This window comes from Apodemus sylvaticus, chromosome 14 (assembly GCF_947179515.1).
Source record: "Apodemus sylvaticus chromosome 14, mApoSyl1.1, whole genome shotgun sequence".
Classification (NCBI taxonomy): domain Eukaryota; kingdom Metazoa; phylum Chordata; class Mammalia; order Rodentia; family Muridae; genus Apodemus; species Apodemus sylvaticus.
This window is the reverse complement of record NC_067485.1, coordinates 57,813,074-57,830,444: the sequence shown is the minus strand read 5'-3', so window position 1 is coordinate 57,830,444 and position 17,371 is coordinate 57,813,074.

The following is a 17,371-nucleotide window of genomic DNA, read 5'->3' as shown; positions in this document are numbered from 1 at the left end:
GTTTGACCAGAGGACAATAGCAGTCCATTGCATTTAAAGCTTCTGTTTGTCTATATTAAAAAGAAGGGATCTCCTGAGCTAAGGAGTTCACTCCATAGAGCTGCTAGAGCCATCGACCCTTCCTAGCCCCACTGGACGCCTGAGACAAGATACGCTCCTGAAACCTCACATGGCCTCCGGGACTTCTCAGCTGCAGCATAGGTTCCTTGGCTAGCTCCACTCGCACACTTTCACATTCCTACCATCTGTTCTCCTTTCCTGACCCTGTCTCTCCCAGGCCACACTCCTGCACCTCTACATTTTTAACATAAGCTCCATGGTGGATAAATGAGGATATTCTTAGTGTTCGCCAAGAATCTCCTCTCTATCTATCTATCTATCTATCTATCTATCTATCTATCTATCTATCTATCTATCTGTCTGTCTGTCTGTCTGTCTGTCTGTCTGTCTGTCTGTCTGTCTGCCTGCCTGTCTGCCTGCCTGCCTGCCTGTCTGTCTATCTATCTCTATCTCTATCTCTCTCTATCTCTCTCTCTATCTCTCTCTATCTCTATCTCTATCTCTATCTCTATCTCTATCTCTATCTCTATCTCTATCTCTATCTCTATCATACCAGAGTGTTTTTCTCCCTTATTTCTTTTTGGTGGGGAGGGCTCTTGGCTTTGCCAGGCTGAAAATCCACAAGGACTGTGAATTCTTCTTGATCTGCATGTCATCCTCCTGTCCCACAGAGACCTCAGACATAGGGGTGGGGTTCACTTTTATCCTTTTAGTAAAGAGTATCTTAAAATACTCTAACCATATTTCTGCCTTTCCTAACATCTTAAGACACTCTTTCAGGGAACTCACTCATTAGAAAGTGCAGAGGCCCCAGGAGTCTTTCTGTCGTCAGGATCTGTTCTTCAATCAGGACTCTCCAGATTGCAAAAGTCTTCATTCCTTTGACGCACTCTGACCCACACTGCCAGCTGTCTTTGTCAGTGTTCTTTGGCTGCGAAGAAAGTGGTTGTGACCAGGGAAACTCTTATAAAGAAAAAGTATTTAAGTGGGGGTGACTTTCAGTTTCAGAGGTTTGGTCCATTGTCATTATGATGGGGACCCACATCTGGATCAGTAGGCAACAGGAAGAGGTAGACACTGGGCCTACCTTGATCTTGTGAAACCTCCAAGCCAGCTCCCAGCACTCCTCCAACAAGGCCACACCTATTCTAACATGGCCTCACTTCTGAATCCCACTCAAGTAGTACCACTTCCTGATATCTAAGCATTCAAATATATGAGCCTGTGAGGACCATCATCAAACCACCACATTGTCTTAACTGTCTTAAGCACCCCTCTTTCTCTCTCCCTCTAGAAGTACAGAGAAGCTGAGAGGGATGCCTAGAGTTACTGCTGCTGAGGAGGCTGAGGCAGAAGGATAGTTAGAGCCCAGGAGTCAGAGACTAGCCTGAGCACCAGCAAGAACAAATCAACAGAGGGAGGAGGAGGGCCTCCAGAGCTGAGTGCCCAGTCACAGGAGCTGGAAAGACCGTCTAATGGGCAGAGCACTTGTCATGTAAATGTGAGGACCTGAGTGAGACCCATCCAAAGTGGCTTATCCAAAGGCCACGGTAAGTAGAGGTCTATAATTCCAGTGTACCTGCATCAAGATGGTAGGCAGAGACAGAATTCCCCAGAGCTTGCAGGCCAGCTGGCCTGGTGTATGCAGCAGCAATCAAGAGGTCCTGCCTCAAACAAGGGGGAAGGTGAGAACCTACCCCTAAGGTTGTACTCTGACCTGTACACACACACACACACAACACATAAACACATACATGCATTCTGTACTGTACACACACACATAAACACACACATAAACACACACATATACACTGTGTTGTTTACACATACATACATGCTATTCTGTATACACACATACATGCTTTGCACTCACATACACATAAACACACACATATACGCTGTTGTATATACATACATACATGCATACATGCTGTACTGTACACACATACAAACACACACATACACACTGTTGTATATACACACATACATGCATACATGCTGTACTGTAAACACACAAGCACACACATAAACACTGTGCTGTACACACACATAAACACAATATACACACATACACTCTGTTGTATATACACACATACATGCATACATGCTATACTGTAAACACACACAAACACACACATACACACTGTGCTGTACACACACATAAACACACACATATACACACATACACACTGTTGTATATACACACATACATGCATACATGGCTGTACTGTACACACACACACAAACACACACATACACACTGTGCTGTACACACACATAAACATACACATATACACACATACACACTGTTGTATATACACACATACATGCATACATGCTGTGCTGTACACACATGCATACATACTGAGCTATGCACACACACTGTGCTGTGCACATACACATATATACACAGATACACACTGTGTTGTATACACACACATACATGCACACACATTTTTTTGGAAGTCCATCTTAGTGACACAGACCAAGTGTCACTCGTGAATGACTTAGAAAGGGCAGCCCTTGCAAACACACACACCTCATAAGGTAGATATGAGACCCAGGAAGCAAAGAGCTAACGCGGTGAGATAATTCTTTTATGTTGCAGGTATGGTAAATCATGCAGGAGCACTTTGCTCTCATGCAGAGGTACCGATCCTTTCAGGTTTTGGTGTCTTTTCCTGCCTCTGAAGATTACCCCAGGCCTTGGGAGTGCTTGTCTAGCTGCTTGCTCTCAGCACTCTATAAAGCAGACCTAGGCTGCATTATTGAAGTCTGCCTCTGATGCCCTAGCCTGTACCTATCTCGCTCTTAAATCACATTTGGTGGAGAGAGGCATAAGGTCAAAAGTTGACAGAGGTGTGCTGTGTGTTATTTTGTGCCCAGGCAGACAGTGGGCCCTTTCAGAAGACGATGCTGCCCTCTTAGTCTTCCACCCAAGCTTCCTATATGGAACATAACAGGAATTTAATTAAGATCCGTTGATAGATTAATTGAGTCTGTTACCTGGTCCCTTTCTGAAAGAAACGTGTTTCTGTGCCCTTTGTCCTTGGCAAAACGGGGACAAAGCAGAGGCAGGCACAGGAAGAGTGAAAGCCAGAAGCAAGGTCCTCCGCAACCTGCAAAGTCCCACAAAACCAGGGCACGTTGGGTACTCTGTCATACATGCCCTGCCCGCCTTGAACACACATGTGTGAAGGTCTTCAGGCACAGTCACTTGGGTTCTGAGCGTCTCAGCCTTGGATTACTATGGCTTCCTCTTTTCCTCTCCCTCCCCAGTCTCCACAGGTGGCTCCCCCTCACCCGATGCACAGGGGAGGTCCTGAATGGGCAGGCAATGACCCTGCTTCTGGCTGGGTCATAACCGAAGGTCACGGACTTGCTCCTATCTTAGAAGGAATCAGTGTTAGGTGTTTTGCACATCTTGGCTTAGACCCCGTCTCACCTAGCCACCTTTACTGCTGCAAGTCACACCAGATTCCAGCACAGCATTTCACGCCCTGAGCCCCTCCTGGGAATTTAGGGAATGCTGGGTATGGGATGAGCATCTGCTCTAGCTCTTGACTGGATGATGCCTTAGAACTGGGCTTCTTAGCGGTGGCCGTTGGGTCTCCCCTCACAATACTCCATGTGCATATGCCACATGCATATATAGGCATGATTCCTACTTAAATCATTGTGAACTGTGAAATCTGACTCATGAAAACAAAACCAAAAGAAAAACAACAACAACAACAAAAAAAACAGCGTTGAGTAAATTTCTCACTCAAATTTAAGGTACTTTTGCCCGCCTCAACAATCATCCTTTCAAATACTATTTCTAACTGGATATAGGAAGCTTTGAAGATGTGACCAAAGTAATTGTACTGTCCAAGTTTAAAGATGCCCCCGACCTGAGGAGTGGGGCGCAGTGAGGTAGGTAGGGAAGAGTGTTCCCTAGAGTACAGGGCTGTGAGGTAGGGGGACCCCAGTGTCCACCAGGGGGAGGCGTGGTGAGCTATGTGAGGTAGCATCCCCTGGTGGGAGGAGCAATGAGGTAAGTGGAGCAGAGCGCCCCCTTGTGGGGAGAGTAGACCGTGACGTAGGTAAAGCAGTGTACCAGTGAGGTAGTTGCTACAACAGCCTCAGCAGCAGAGGCCAGCCATATTTTCTCACTTGCCTTTGGGGATGTTTACATAAGAGCTTCGGTATAATTATTTTTTAGACAAAACATTACGTGTTATAAACTTCCCTATATTTAAAGAGTAAAAAGGTGAATTATACACACACACACACACAAAAACAGTTGAGCTTGCTTCTCCCTCCCCCCTGCCCCCACACACTGGACATTGAGGTAGGTACCCTTCTCCCCTGATGATGGGCATTGCCCTAGGGATGGGCTGAGTCACTGACTTTTGGGCTGGTCTCAGAAGCTTTATGCTCTGTGTTTTTTGTCTTTATCTCCAGAATTAATTTGCTGGATATCTTTATTCTTTCCTGTCTCCGATCCCAGGCTCCATCTAAAAGCATAAGCCAATGTCTTGGGGGAGGAAGGGGTTAATTCATCTCACAGTTCCCAGGTCCACTGTCACTGAGGGAAGTGGGGATGAACTCAAGGCAGGAATCTGGAAGCAGGAACAGAAGCTGAGACCGTGAAGAACCATGACTTTCTCTGCCAGCCTTATCATACAGCCTAGGACTACCTGCCTAGGGGTGGCACCACCCACGGTGGGCTGGGCCCTCCCACATCAATCACTAATTAAGAAAATGCGCTATAGACCAAAATTATGGAGGCGTTTTCTCAATCGTGAGCCCCTGCTCACTTCTCAGATAGCTCTAGGTTGTTTCAAGTTGACGCGGGGCAGAGGGGGTTGGTGGTAGGGGCTGAGACACTTCCTCCTCCTGCCCGCTGAAGGAAGACTGAGAACATTGATGGCATTCTTCTTCAGCAAAGCCCAAGGCTTTGAGTGTCTGTCAGGAAGGTGAAGTGCAGCTGGGATGGGGTCAACCAACTTCTGATTTCCACCTGATACTTTGTCAGAGATGCTCTCCAAACAGGACACCTCCTCTGTTGAGGACATCATGGCCGTGAGTCTCCAAATATGTCTTCCCAATGTTTGTCACTGTCCCTAGGATTCAGCTACTTCTCTTCTCTTGTCTTCTCTTCTCTTCTCTTCTTTCTCTTCTCTCTCTCTCTCTCTCTCTCTCTCTCTCTCTCTCTCTCTCTCTCTCTCTTTCTATCACACTCCCTCCCCCCTCCTTCCATTCCCTCCTTTCCTCCCTCCCTCCATTTCCCATCCCTATCCTCACCTTCCCTTCCTGGGTGTTGCATGCAAAGCTTATGCCCCAAGGAATACTCATACCCCAATGTCCCTGGCAGTGTGAGCTAGACCTTAGCTGATTCTCAGGCAATGAGGGAAGTGGGTAACTTGGAGGGCAGGATTCATCACAAGGAGAACTGCCCACGGCTGTTCTGAGGAGAGATGCCCCTCCCAGATGGATCCCTGGGTCACACAAGTATCGCATAGCAAGGTTGCCTTGGATGAGTTTTTTTGAGTTGGGGATGGGCTGAGGGTTGGAGGAACTGGAGTCTCTTTCTGGCAAATGCTGTACTTTTAAGAGTGAAGCAAATATCAAGGTTTGGGAGTGTGGTCTGAAAGCGTAAATTCTCCATTTATATTTGAATTCCTAAATTCCAACACAGGCACTTTAAGAGTCTCTTTAAAAGGCTTGGCCTCCAGCTAGTGGCACTAAGAGAGAGGATTGGATCATGAAGGCACTAACTCCATCAGTGACTTTATCACAGATAAACTCAGAGCTTCATGCAGTGTAGGAGGTGGGGCTTCCCTAGAGGAACTCACTGTGGTCACACTCGAAGGGTGCCCCTTGTCTCCTGATATTCCCCTGTAAAAGGGGAAGCATGAACCCATTGGGAAAGACAGCAGAGATCAAGCCAAAAGTCAGTCATTGGTATTCTCCTGGGATACCAGCCAAGAAAGAGAAGGAGCAAAGTTTGTGGGGTGGCTGGTCCCTTTGACTCTTCAGTGGTGAGGAGGCAGAGGATGAAAAGTTGTGTGGCATTTTTGCAGCGACACACACCGGTGCTATGATATAATGCAGAAGAACAAACTCTGAGGAATTGGCTTTATAAGCCAGCACAACTAGACCTTATCATGAGAGACTAATACACGCGAGAGGTGGTGGGTATGGTGGCTCTCCTAAAGGCGAGCACTCAGGGGGAAGGGCTGGGCACCCAGGTAGAGCAGCTGGTATTTTCTAATTCATCTGGGGACCATGACTCCATTAGGTGCTTCTACAGGACTGGCATGGCTGATTTAAGTGGTGAGTCAGAGCATTGCCAGTTTTGAACTCCAAGTGACCTCAGGCCCGGTGCCCATTCATGCTGAAAACTGAATAAAGGGTGGATGTGAAGACCACACAGCATGATTGCTTTGCCTTGGACCAGTTTTTGCTGCAATGCAATGCTTCACTGGGGTTGGGAATGGGGGCCTTTCCTGGCCTGTGGGAAGGTGTCACTTCCATCTCCTGATGTGTCTACTCTTGAGTCTTCCTCAGCATAGGCCTTCATGATTTGGGGAGCATTCCTCAGAGTTATCCCTGGCTTAAAGTGGGAATAACATAGCACAGCAGAAATATGATGTATATTTAGCATGACATATAAATATTTTATGGACTATAAAGTAAATAATGTATACATTTGAAAAAGTCAGTGTAAATATTTGATAGGGCGCAGCATAACTGGTAAGCATGGAATTGTGTGTGCTTTTGGCTAGGGATGGTACCAATGGCGATGTCAAAGGAGGTCTAGGGCGAGGATAGTCTGTTTCTGAAACTTCCAGAAGCATCTTCTTTTCTCTTTCTGTCTGGCAACTGCTTTGAGCACCCAACCCTCAACATTTAATACTCTCTTTTGATTTATCACCAGCAGCTTAGGACCAGCATGCCTGGCTCTGAGAGTTTGCCGTAAGACAGCTGCATGTGAGAGCCTACTGGCTAAATTCCGTTTATTTGCTTGTTTGTTGTCAAACTTCCAGCATGTATATCGGGAAGTTCTGTCTCGAATATCTTCTCCAGTGCCTGAGACACTGCCTGGAACATGTATACTAGGGAACACTTTCAGTGGGGATCTGGATGTATGTGTCAAGACTTAGGACCAAGCAGATTAGTTGATCTAGCAGTTGCAACAACCTATAGCCCCAGTCCCACATGGACAGAGTAATATTTTCTTTTTCATTTATAAGTGACACAAAGCGTCAGTGTGACTATGCAAGCTTGTCATAGTAGGAAGCAGAAGGCAACTATGCAAGATGCTGTTTGCCTGGATAAGGTTTCAGGGATCACACTTATAGAGCTGAGGCCTGAAAAGGCTCAAAAGGGGTCCAGCCTGCCATCTCTACCCGATAGGTGCGAAGAGAGAGAAATCCTAAGGAATCGCCCTCCCCTTGGGAGGCTGTCCCTCCCCTTGGAGTGTCTTGTGGATCCTGGGAAGTCACTGAACCCACAATTCCAGTTAGTTTTCAGTCATGCCAATGGGCCTTGCTCATCAGAGAGGTGTGGTGTGGAAGGCACAAGGCAAATGAATAGAACTTAGAACCTCAGTGGATGTCCCTTTCTGCGACTGTTACAGTAGCACAGCATAGCTGACTCATGGAGTTAGTCAGGGTTTCTATTCCTGTACAAACATCATGACCAAGAAGCAAGTTGGGGAGGAAAGGGTTTATTGAGCTTACACTTCCACGTTGCAGTTCATCACTAAAGGAAGTCAGGACTGGAACTCAAGCAGGTCAGGAAGCAGGAGCTGATGCAGAGGCCATGGAGAGATGTTACTTACTGGCTTGCTTCTCCTGGCTTGCTCAGCCTGCTCTCTTATAGAACCCAAGAACACCAGCCCAGGGATGGTACCACCCATAAGGGGCCCTCCCCCCTTGATCACTAATTGAGAAAATGCCCCACAGCGGATCCCATAGAGGCACTTCCCCAACTGAAACACATTTCTCTGTGATAACTCCAGCCTGTGTCAAGTTGACACACAAAACCAGCCAGTACAGAGTCTTACTGAACATCCAACATGATTGACAGACAAAGCTGCTGTTCTCTGCTTCCAGGTCACAGCAGAAACCTTGCTTCTCTTGTCATTGTCTGCAAGGAAAAGGATGGCTGTCTTCCCTATTCTGCCCAGCTAGAATCTGAGTGGGCTACCCCACTCAGTATATCCAGTAAACCACAGGGGCCCGATCTTACAAATCAAGTTGCTGTCAAGAGTATACCTAGAAGTTGAGTCAATAGACCCCCATGGGGGATGAAGAACTGAGAGGGACAGGGAGTATGTCACCGGATGGGGGTTTGATGAGATACTGAGGCCTGAGAAGCTCAGACAACTCAGATGGGCCAGGGTGCATGCTGGGCCCTTCTCCAAGGGCACGCTGTGCCTTCTCTGTGCACATGAGTATGTCCTCAAATCCTACCTCATTCCCTTTCTTCTTCATTCACATCCTGGACTGAGCTGGAGCCCTCTCAGTACAGATTAAAATCATGCCAGGTAAGTGTGAACTCAGGAGACTGGGGTACTGCTAAGATACTGCACATGCCTCCTCGCAGCCCGAGAACCTCAGGCTCTGTGGTGGCACTGAGCTAAGCTAGGGAACTGAAGCAAGGCAACACAACAAATCCTCAAAGAAATACTGCCAGCTGTTTCACACCGTTCCCTGGGAAGGCTCAGACATTTTAGTGACATTGTGGAGACCACAGAAATAAACACAAAGACTTTTCTTTTGGTCCTTTTTTTTTATGTTTTGTCTTTGTTTTAGTCAGTTTTCTATTGCTATAATAAAATGCCTGAGGTGAATAATTTGTCAAGATGAAAGGTTTGCTTTGGCTGTGAAGAGTGCATGCCAGAAGCAAGCAAGCTCATTGTGTGTGTGTGTGTGTGTGTGTGTGTGTGTGTGTGTGTGTGTGTAAGGGAACAGGCTCCCTACACACCCTCCAAAACCACACCTCCAAAGATCTTCAGACCTCCCACAATGGTGTTACTCCATAAAGGTTCCGTATGCTTTCCCTGGTACCACCCTAGGAAACACACCTTTAACATGGGCCTGTAAGCACAGTCAACCTCTAAACTACAGAGGTCTCACCACATGGGCTGATTATTTCTTCCTTTCTGTTAAGCAGAAAAGTCCAAGAAAATGGAGATTCCTTCCAGTTTCATGGGGATAAATTAATAATGTGAGCAACTATGGGATACTCAACCTTCGTGGCCTATAGGTAAGAAGGTGACACTCGTCAAGGCCTCAGAGGAATTGACTAGAGTGTTGAAGTAATAAAGAACAGACAGACAGACGTGCAGAAACAAAGAAACGCTAGGATCAGGTGGAGAAACTACAGCAACTTGGAAGCTCAGGGTGTTTTGTATATTCAGACTTGAACAGGGAGGATGGTTGTTGCACAGGGCTGGACAAGGATGTGGGGTTATTATATACAGAAAAACATAGCTTCACAGGTTTGTGGTACACATCGGGGTTCAGGAGATAGGTTGGCTAATCTGAGTAGGGGCAGTCTCAGAGGGATCAGTCTGCAGAAGGATGTAAACATCCAGGCAGAGAAACCTATGGTGGATATTTTCTGCACACAGGGTCCCCTGAGGAAGGCTTTGAGCCTTTGAGCCTCACCCTGAGGAAAGACTTGGTCATCCCCGTGCCTCTGAGCCTGCTGGGTTTCTTGACATGGCTGCTCCCATGTCGACAACATGGAGTCACTCAGAGCTGCGTTCACGCCTGGATTTTCCACTCCCCATACTCTCTGCATTTGCATTTTTAACCAGCATGACTACTTAAACATAAAACTGTGCAGCCAATGCCAGGCTTAGAGTAAGACCAGCAACCTCAAGGGACAGCTCTGCCACTCCCATTTGCATTGGTTATATATGATGGTTGACGATAGATACCGACATGGCAGAATCTAGAGTCACCTGAGAGATGGGTCTCTGGGCATGCGCATGGGGGTAATTTGATCAGAGTATGAGACAGTCCATCTTAATTGTCCGTAAAGCCTGGGCTGTATAAATGGAGAAGCAAGCTGAGCCCTAGAGTGCACCCATCCACTGCTCTCCGCTCAGCTGTGACTATAATGTGACCCACTGCCTCAAGCTCCGACACTGTGAACCAAAGAAACCCTTTCCCAATTAAGTTGCTTCTGCCAGAACTACTGCAGCAGCAGAAAGGCAGCCAAGACAGCAGGGCACGAAGCTTTCTGCAATAAACATGCCTCTGTAAATGCTCACCCGGCGTGGTAAATGCTTCATCCAGGCTCCCAGGAGTTAGGTGTGACAGCTGCTTCCTGATCCATCTGGAGGCTCACACTGCCCCAGCAGAGCTCCTGTCCTAGGACCTTATTTTCTTTGCCACCACATTACCTACTAGTGGGAAAAGGAGAGACAGAGTAGACCTGTTTGCTTTCAAGCTATCACAGTGCCCAGAAGTGACCTATGTCTCATCCTGTCTCTCCTGCTCACTTCCCATCTGTAAGAACAAGGAAGGTGGCCTTGTTAAGGTGGCAAGGGACTTGGGAGCACCCAAAGGACGCTAGTGAGTGCTAGCCATCTCCCAGACCAGCACTGTCAGACCAGCTAGGTCTCCAGACCTCTGAGGGCATCAGATTCTGCTGGTAAGACAAGAACTTTTGTCTCCCCGGCCCCGCTCCCACCCCCCCCCCCGGCCCCCTCCCACCTTCAGCTTGCCAGGAGCATTCCAGTCACAAGCTGTCATGGTTGCAATGGTGAGCATACAGCAAACACACCATGAGGTGCACGCTGCTCTGGCACCATAGCTGGGCCCTGGAGAGGATATGTCTTATCTTGAGAGACTGGCATACACTAGCCTCAGAAGGGACCACAGCTGGGGTATGACTTATTCAAAAAAGTTTATACCAGAAGTGTTTCTGATGTAGGACTTTTTTTCTTTCCGGTTTAGGATATTTGCATATAAATAGTAAGTTATCTCTCCTATGGGATCTATTTTTAAACAAGAAAATTGATTTCTTCTCATATGAGCATATAAACACATCCTGAAGGTAATTTCCCATTTTGACAATTTTGCATATGAGACAAATTCATGGTATGAGGTTTTAAATTTTACCAATTTATTTATTGTGGGTTCGGGTGTATACATACACGTGTGGAGGTCAGAGGACACCTGCAGGAGTTAGTTCTCTCTTGCTACCTTGTGGGTCCCAGGAATCAAACAAGCTGTCAGGGCTGACTGGTAGCAATCACCTTTACCTGCTGAACCCTCTCACTAGCCCATGGTGTGGGGGGTCTACTTAAGGCACCACTTTGTTCAAAGAATGCTTCTGGTTTGGGTTTTCAAATGAGGGGTGTTTGACTTGCAAAATAGATTGCACAATTTTTCTTTTTTCTTTTTTCTTGTTTTTAAGGCTGTGGTGTGTATGTGTGTGTGCATGGACATGAGCGCAGGATGTGACTCTGGAGTCTTGCACATTTCAGCTAAGCATCTGTCACTGCATTCCTGTCCCCATAGCTACTCCCACAATTTTCTTGGCTTTCTGAGAAATCCTATACATTCTATACATATACATATATAGGGAAACAGTGTAAACTATTTACAGCCTTCTTTAGGCAGATAAGTCAGTCAGTGGTTGCCTCTGTTTGGTCTTATGTGTTTTCTTGGGAAACTGTCATGTCTCACGCCCCTACAATCTGGGATTAACAAAATCTGGGGTTAAGGTCGTGAGAAATGACCTTACCCTGCTTGTTGCTTCCAGAGTGTGAGGGGGTCCCACATAAAACACTCTGTTCCCAGGTACCATGTGCCTTAGAAATTATATTCTTTCAACTCCAAGGATGCTAGAAATGAATGATCATGTTTTTTATAACATGTTTCTCAGGGCCTGTGGTCCTTTAGCCCTCCTCCATGCTTTGAGGGCACAACTGTTTCAGAAAAGAGATTAAATCGCAAAAGAATCCGGGAGGTATCTGTGCATTTGGACTGTGCAGGAAAACACTGTCTCCCACACAGGCTGGATATTGTTACCATGCACCCCGTTCATTACTGAAACCAGGGAGTGGCAGTGTGTCTTACAGACAGGATTTTTTTTTAAAAAAAGAAACAAAGAAAGATAAAATGTCCAGGTGTCCTTCACCCAGGCAGCAGTGATCTCTGACGTGCTAATCTTCGGTGTTGCGGCTGTAGAAGTCCCAGACTGCCCTTTTGGAAACCTAAAACGAAGCCATTTAAAAGAAATCAAAGGGCAGTTATCAGACAAGCAATGCCTCGTCCGTCATCTATTCTGTTGTCTGTGTAATCCCTCAGACTTTAGTCTGAGAGATCACTTGAAATTCTGGGGACCTCTCTGCAGATTATGTATAGTTGTTAAGGCTTTTGAAGTCGAGGCCACTGGCACCTCATTACTGACAGATCAAAACCAAAGCTGCAGAGTCCCCCTGCCTGGAGGGCCTGCTTCACACACCAGAAGCACCAGATTACAGAAGTCTGGGCCAAATCTAGGTGCAGCCTGCTCAGCAATTGCCCCTCCCACCTCCTGCCATTCACTGCCCTGATTTCCCTAAATCAAGAAAGTCACATCAGAGCTAGCCATGGCCTTTCTTATCTAAGTGAAGAACGTCTGTTTTCAGTGCTTCGGACACAGAAAATTTGAATCTCTATAAGGCTGATGCCTCTTGTGGAAAGCATATATGGAAAAGAAAATGTTTTAGCTGCAGCGTGCGACCCTGTGTCGAAGTTTTTCCCTTATGTCTGAATCTGTCATTGAACAGGCCCAAGGGCACTTGGGCGTTAATTTATGGTGTGTGTGCCTTAGCACTGTTAGTTAGCACACAGTCTCCTATCCTAAATTCTGCCTGGGTGGGCTTTCCTTAGTGGTAGGGAAAGATATGTTAGAAAGCTATTCTGATTGCTGCTTCTATTCCCTAGGAAGTCCCTTCCTCTCGGCAGCTGCTGTAAGATCAGGGTGTCAAGCCTCAGGCTACAGGAGCTCAGGAGCCGCTCTTCTCTTGTATTGGCCATTCTTTTAGGAAATGCTGTTGCTATTGCTCGTGTTCTTTGGTCAAGGTGATTAATGGCACAGTTCTATCCGCGCTCTCAGGTTTCATTTCTCCTCTATTGAGTGAGCCTGGCTCAACTGTTGGGGCAGATTATGTGAGGAAGGTGTCTCAATGGTCTCCTCTGTCAGCTCAGTCTCTTAGTTCTGCACATTTGGGCAGTTGGCTATCTGCCAGCGCTCAAGGCCTTCTCTCCTTGCTATCTGTCATCTCACTAGTGAATTTGCTTTCTTAGCATGGAAACTTTCAAAGGCCAATGGTCGGGGACTCCCCGAAATCCAAGTCCACTCCTCTTCCCCTAGGCATCCCCTACTTGTCCTACCTTCATCCCTTCTCTCAAGTGTGAATAGGAATGACTTCCTTCCTCTTGCCTGCAGCCCATCCTATCCTTTCTGGTCTTCAGGAGACCCAACTCTGGTTTTTTCCTTGTGCTTCAGGGTGTGTGTGTGTGTGTGTGTGTGTGTGTGTGTTATGTAGTATGTGGTGTGTAGTTGTGTGTGTTGCATGTGTGTTGTATATGTGCGTGGTATGTGTATATGTATGTGTATATATGTATGGTATGGTGTGTGTATGTATGTATATGTGGTATGTGGGGTGTGTCTATATGTGTGGTGTATGAGTGGTGTATGTTTGTGTGGTTTGTATGTATGTTTGGTGTGTGTATGGTCTGTGTGTGTATGTGGTGTGTGTGTGTGTGTGTTGTGGGTATGGTGTATGTGATATGTGTTGTGTGTGTATGTGTGTGTGTGTATGTGGTATGTAGGTATGGTGTGTGTGATGTATGTGTGTAAGTGTGTGTGTGTTTGTGTCTGTGTGTGCGGTATGTGGGAGACATGTTGGTACAAGCAGGCATGCACTCACCAACAAGAACAATGTCATGTTAGTTTCTGAGCAGTTTATAGTCACCCTGCCATAGTTTCTCCTTCTTATATTTTCAATTTATGATGAGTTTACCACAATGTAGCCCATGGTAGCTGAGTCCTGGAAAGTCTGTTGTCTCAGGTCACACTTAACTAGAGCACGTTGCATACCATGGCCCTGATACCTGCATTGAAACATACTGAGCCCACCTTGCTCATTCATCCAACTCCCCCTCCATCCCGTAACCACCAAGTTCTTGGCCACTTACTATACTGAAAGGCACTGCTAAGATATTTAGAGAGATTCAAAGGAATGTGGAGAGTGAGGTGGCCCACAGTCCCAAGGGCAGAGTCCCAAGGCACTGAAAGACATAAAAAGAACTGGGATCTTGTCAGAACCCAGCAGAGTCCAAATGCCCTTTGTAATAAAAGCATTTCAATTCAACCAAGGCTTTGAGGGTATGCTTTGGTATTCACAGATCAGCTTTGCTCATACACACACACACACACACACACACACACACACACACACATACACACACACATACACAAACACACATACACACACATACACACACATACACACATACACACACACATACACACACACATACACAAACACACATACACACACATACACACACATACACACACATACACACACACATACACACACATACACACACATACACACACATACACACACATACACACACATACACACACATATACACACATATACACACATACACACACATACACACACACATACACACACACATACCCACACACACATACACACACATACACAAACACACATACACACACATACACACACACATACACACACACCACTCACACTAACATACACATGCACACCACACTATAACTTTATTTTTTTCAAAGCCTACTTTTAATGATGGTTCTTAAACACTTTATCCCTTCTAGCCCACCACCCACCAGAGGTAGTGGGAAAGAAAGGATTTGGGGGAAGTGGACCTGCTTAGAAATGGTTCTTTGGAGCAAATCCCATGTGCATTGTCAGGAAATCTGCAGTTCAGATCACAGGTCAGCAGCAGCAGCTTGATCTACTTGCAAACACGTCACGGATGCAGCAGCAGTTCAGTTCAGTAGTATCGGGATAGCAGCAGGGGTGGCACAAACTAGAAGGAACAGCTAGGCCTCAGCCAAATGAGCAGGAATCAACAGGAGGGACCAGGGCCAACAGGAAGGCCAGAAGAAGTTCTTAGCCATGCAGTCTCTCGTTGAAGGGAAGATCAGCAAAGACACAAGACCAACAAGTGTAGCACAGGTTGCTCTACCAGCAAACTGAGCTCCAGTCTCCTTCACTGTTCATCAAGCTCTACTTATTCTACCTCCAAACATCATGTATCCTCCATGTGTCTTGCCTCCGCTTATGAGTCTGTCTTAGCAAAACTCCTCTTGAGTCTGTCTCAGCTGACATCACTCTTGTCAATCAGTCTGAGTCTATGGAAGCAGCAAGAAGTCACTTGCACATCACCAGAAATTTTTTGGTACCTTTCTCTCTATAGAGTCCAAACAAATGGAGCTTGACTACTCAATGTAAGGCAGACCAATACATGAGTATCATGAAGGAAGAATCTTTCATCATCATGTGTCCTTTCATGTGCTTGCTTTAGCAGAACATCCTTTCACCTGTGTCTGCTTCAGCAAAACATTCCTTCCCATGTTTGTCCCAGCAAAACACCATTCAACACAAATGACTTTCCAAAGAACCCTTAAGTTTTTACCTTACCATGTCCGCACTACACACACACACACACACACACACACACACACACACACACTCTCACACACACATACCATATGCACATACAACCCACACACACTATAACCATACTATATACACATACAACCCCCCCACACCATATACACACACACCATACATACATACAATACCACACGCATACACACACAATCATCCACTAATACACAAATGTACACCACACACACACATATACACCACATATACACACACTCACGCCCATACACAAGCACACACACCACACACACGCCACACACATACATTCCAGACATACACATACTCACTCAGAAACACACCACATATATACACTCCACATACAACACACTATAAGCCCAGAACCCATGTGCATGCATACTGTGTATAGTTTTACAAATCTCAGAGATCCCACATTGAGGTTATGTTTCCTTCCTTGGTTTATGATGACCAAAGCATCTAGAACTCCATCCCAGAAATTCTCTTACAGGTACCAAGCAGACTTGTTCTAGTGACAAGGGGCTTGCACTTTGGGGTTCATAATTCAATAAGGAGAAGTAACTCACTGACATAAGAAGTGGCACAAATCCAATGTGGATAGGAGCAGTCAATGTTTGTGTGTGGATGTCAACATGGATGGGAGAAGTCAACATGGGTGGGGGTAAACAATGTGAATGGAGGGGAGTCAATGTGGATATTTTGGGCCCTTCTTCATGCTTGAGCAAATGTTCCAGATGCCTATCATCCTCCTCTTTGTTTGTGCACTGTCTGACAACTTCACAATGGGACTGGCACATACTTCAGATCCAATCGCAGTTTAATAAGCTCACCCACTCCTGTTGCCCCTTCAAAGTGTATATGCACAGAGACTTGTCTGTAATACTCATCTATAGGGGAAGGAATGGGCAAATTCGAGTCAGCTTCCTCAGTATGTCCTTCTGTTCCTGTTCCCCCAGGCACTCACAGGGCCATCTGGCTACAGGGTCCATTTCCTCCTGGTGAAGCATTGCTGATAACCCTGCCCCATGGAGGCAAAGCTGGAGATGCTGTGGATCCCCCATCCGGGACACATGAATAGGGTCCGGGTGCCTTCTTTTCTGTCGTTCTTTATGAGAAAGAAGAGGAGGGAGAGGGAAAATATTTATGAAACATTTGCCTTCGTACTGTAGCTTTCTTGTTTCTGCTCTGATCTCTTTCCCCATGGGTCTCATCTTCCCAGGCAGATGATACTGTCTTCCTGCTGTGCACAGACAGCCCCAGTTCTCAGATCCCAAGAACCTATGGTTTCACCTGCATGGCCTTTGTGTCTTCTCCTTGATGGATGCCATTTTCTTTCTTATCGTTTTGTGGTTCTAGACAGTCACCTGTCTTCTCTGCTCAAGTGTAAGTTCCTACAGGAAGCATTGCAGATCCACAGTGCTTCCCAGATCCCTGCTTCCCAATGCCAGCGACCCATTCACTACCCTGAAGTAAAAACCAATTTGAGTGCTAATCCACAGCATGCCATCCTAGACAAGAGCCCTCTTCTAGTGAGGATGACAAAGCTGCCACTAAAGGTATCAGAGATTGTCAAGGTATTTGGTGTGAGGAGCACAGGAT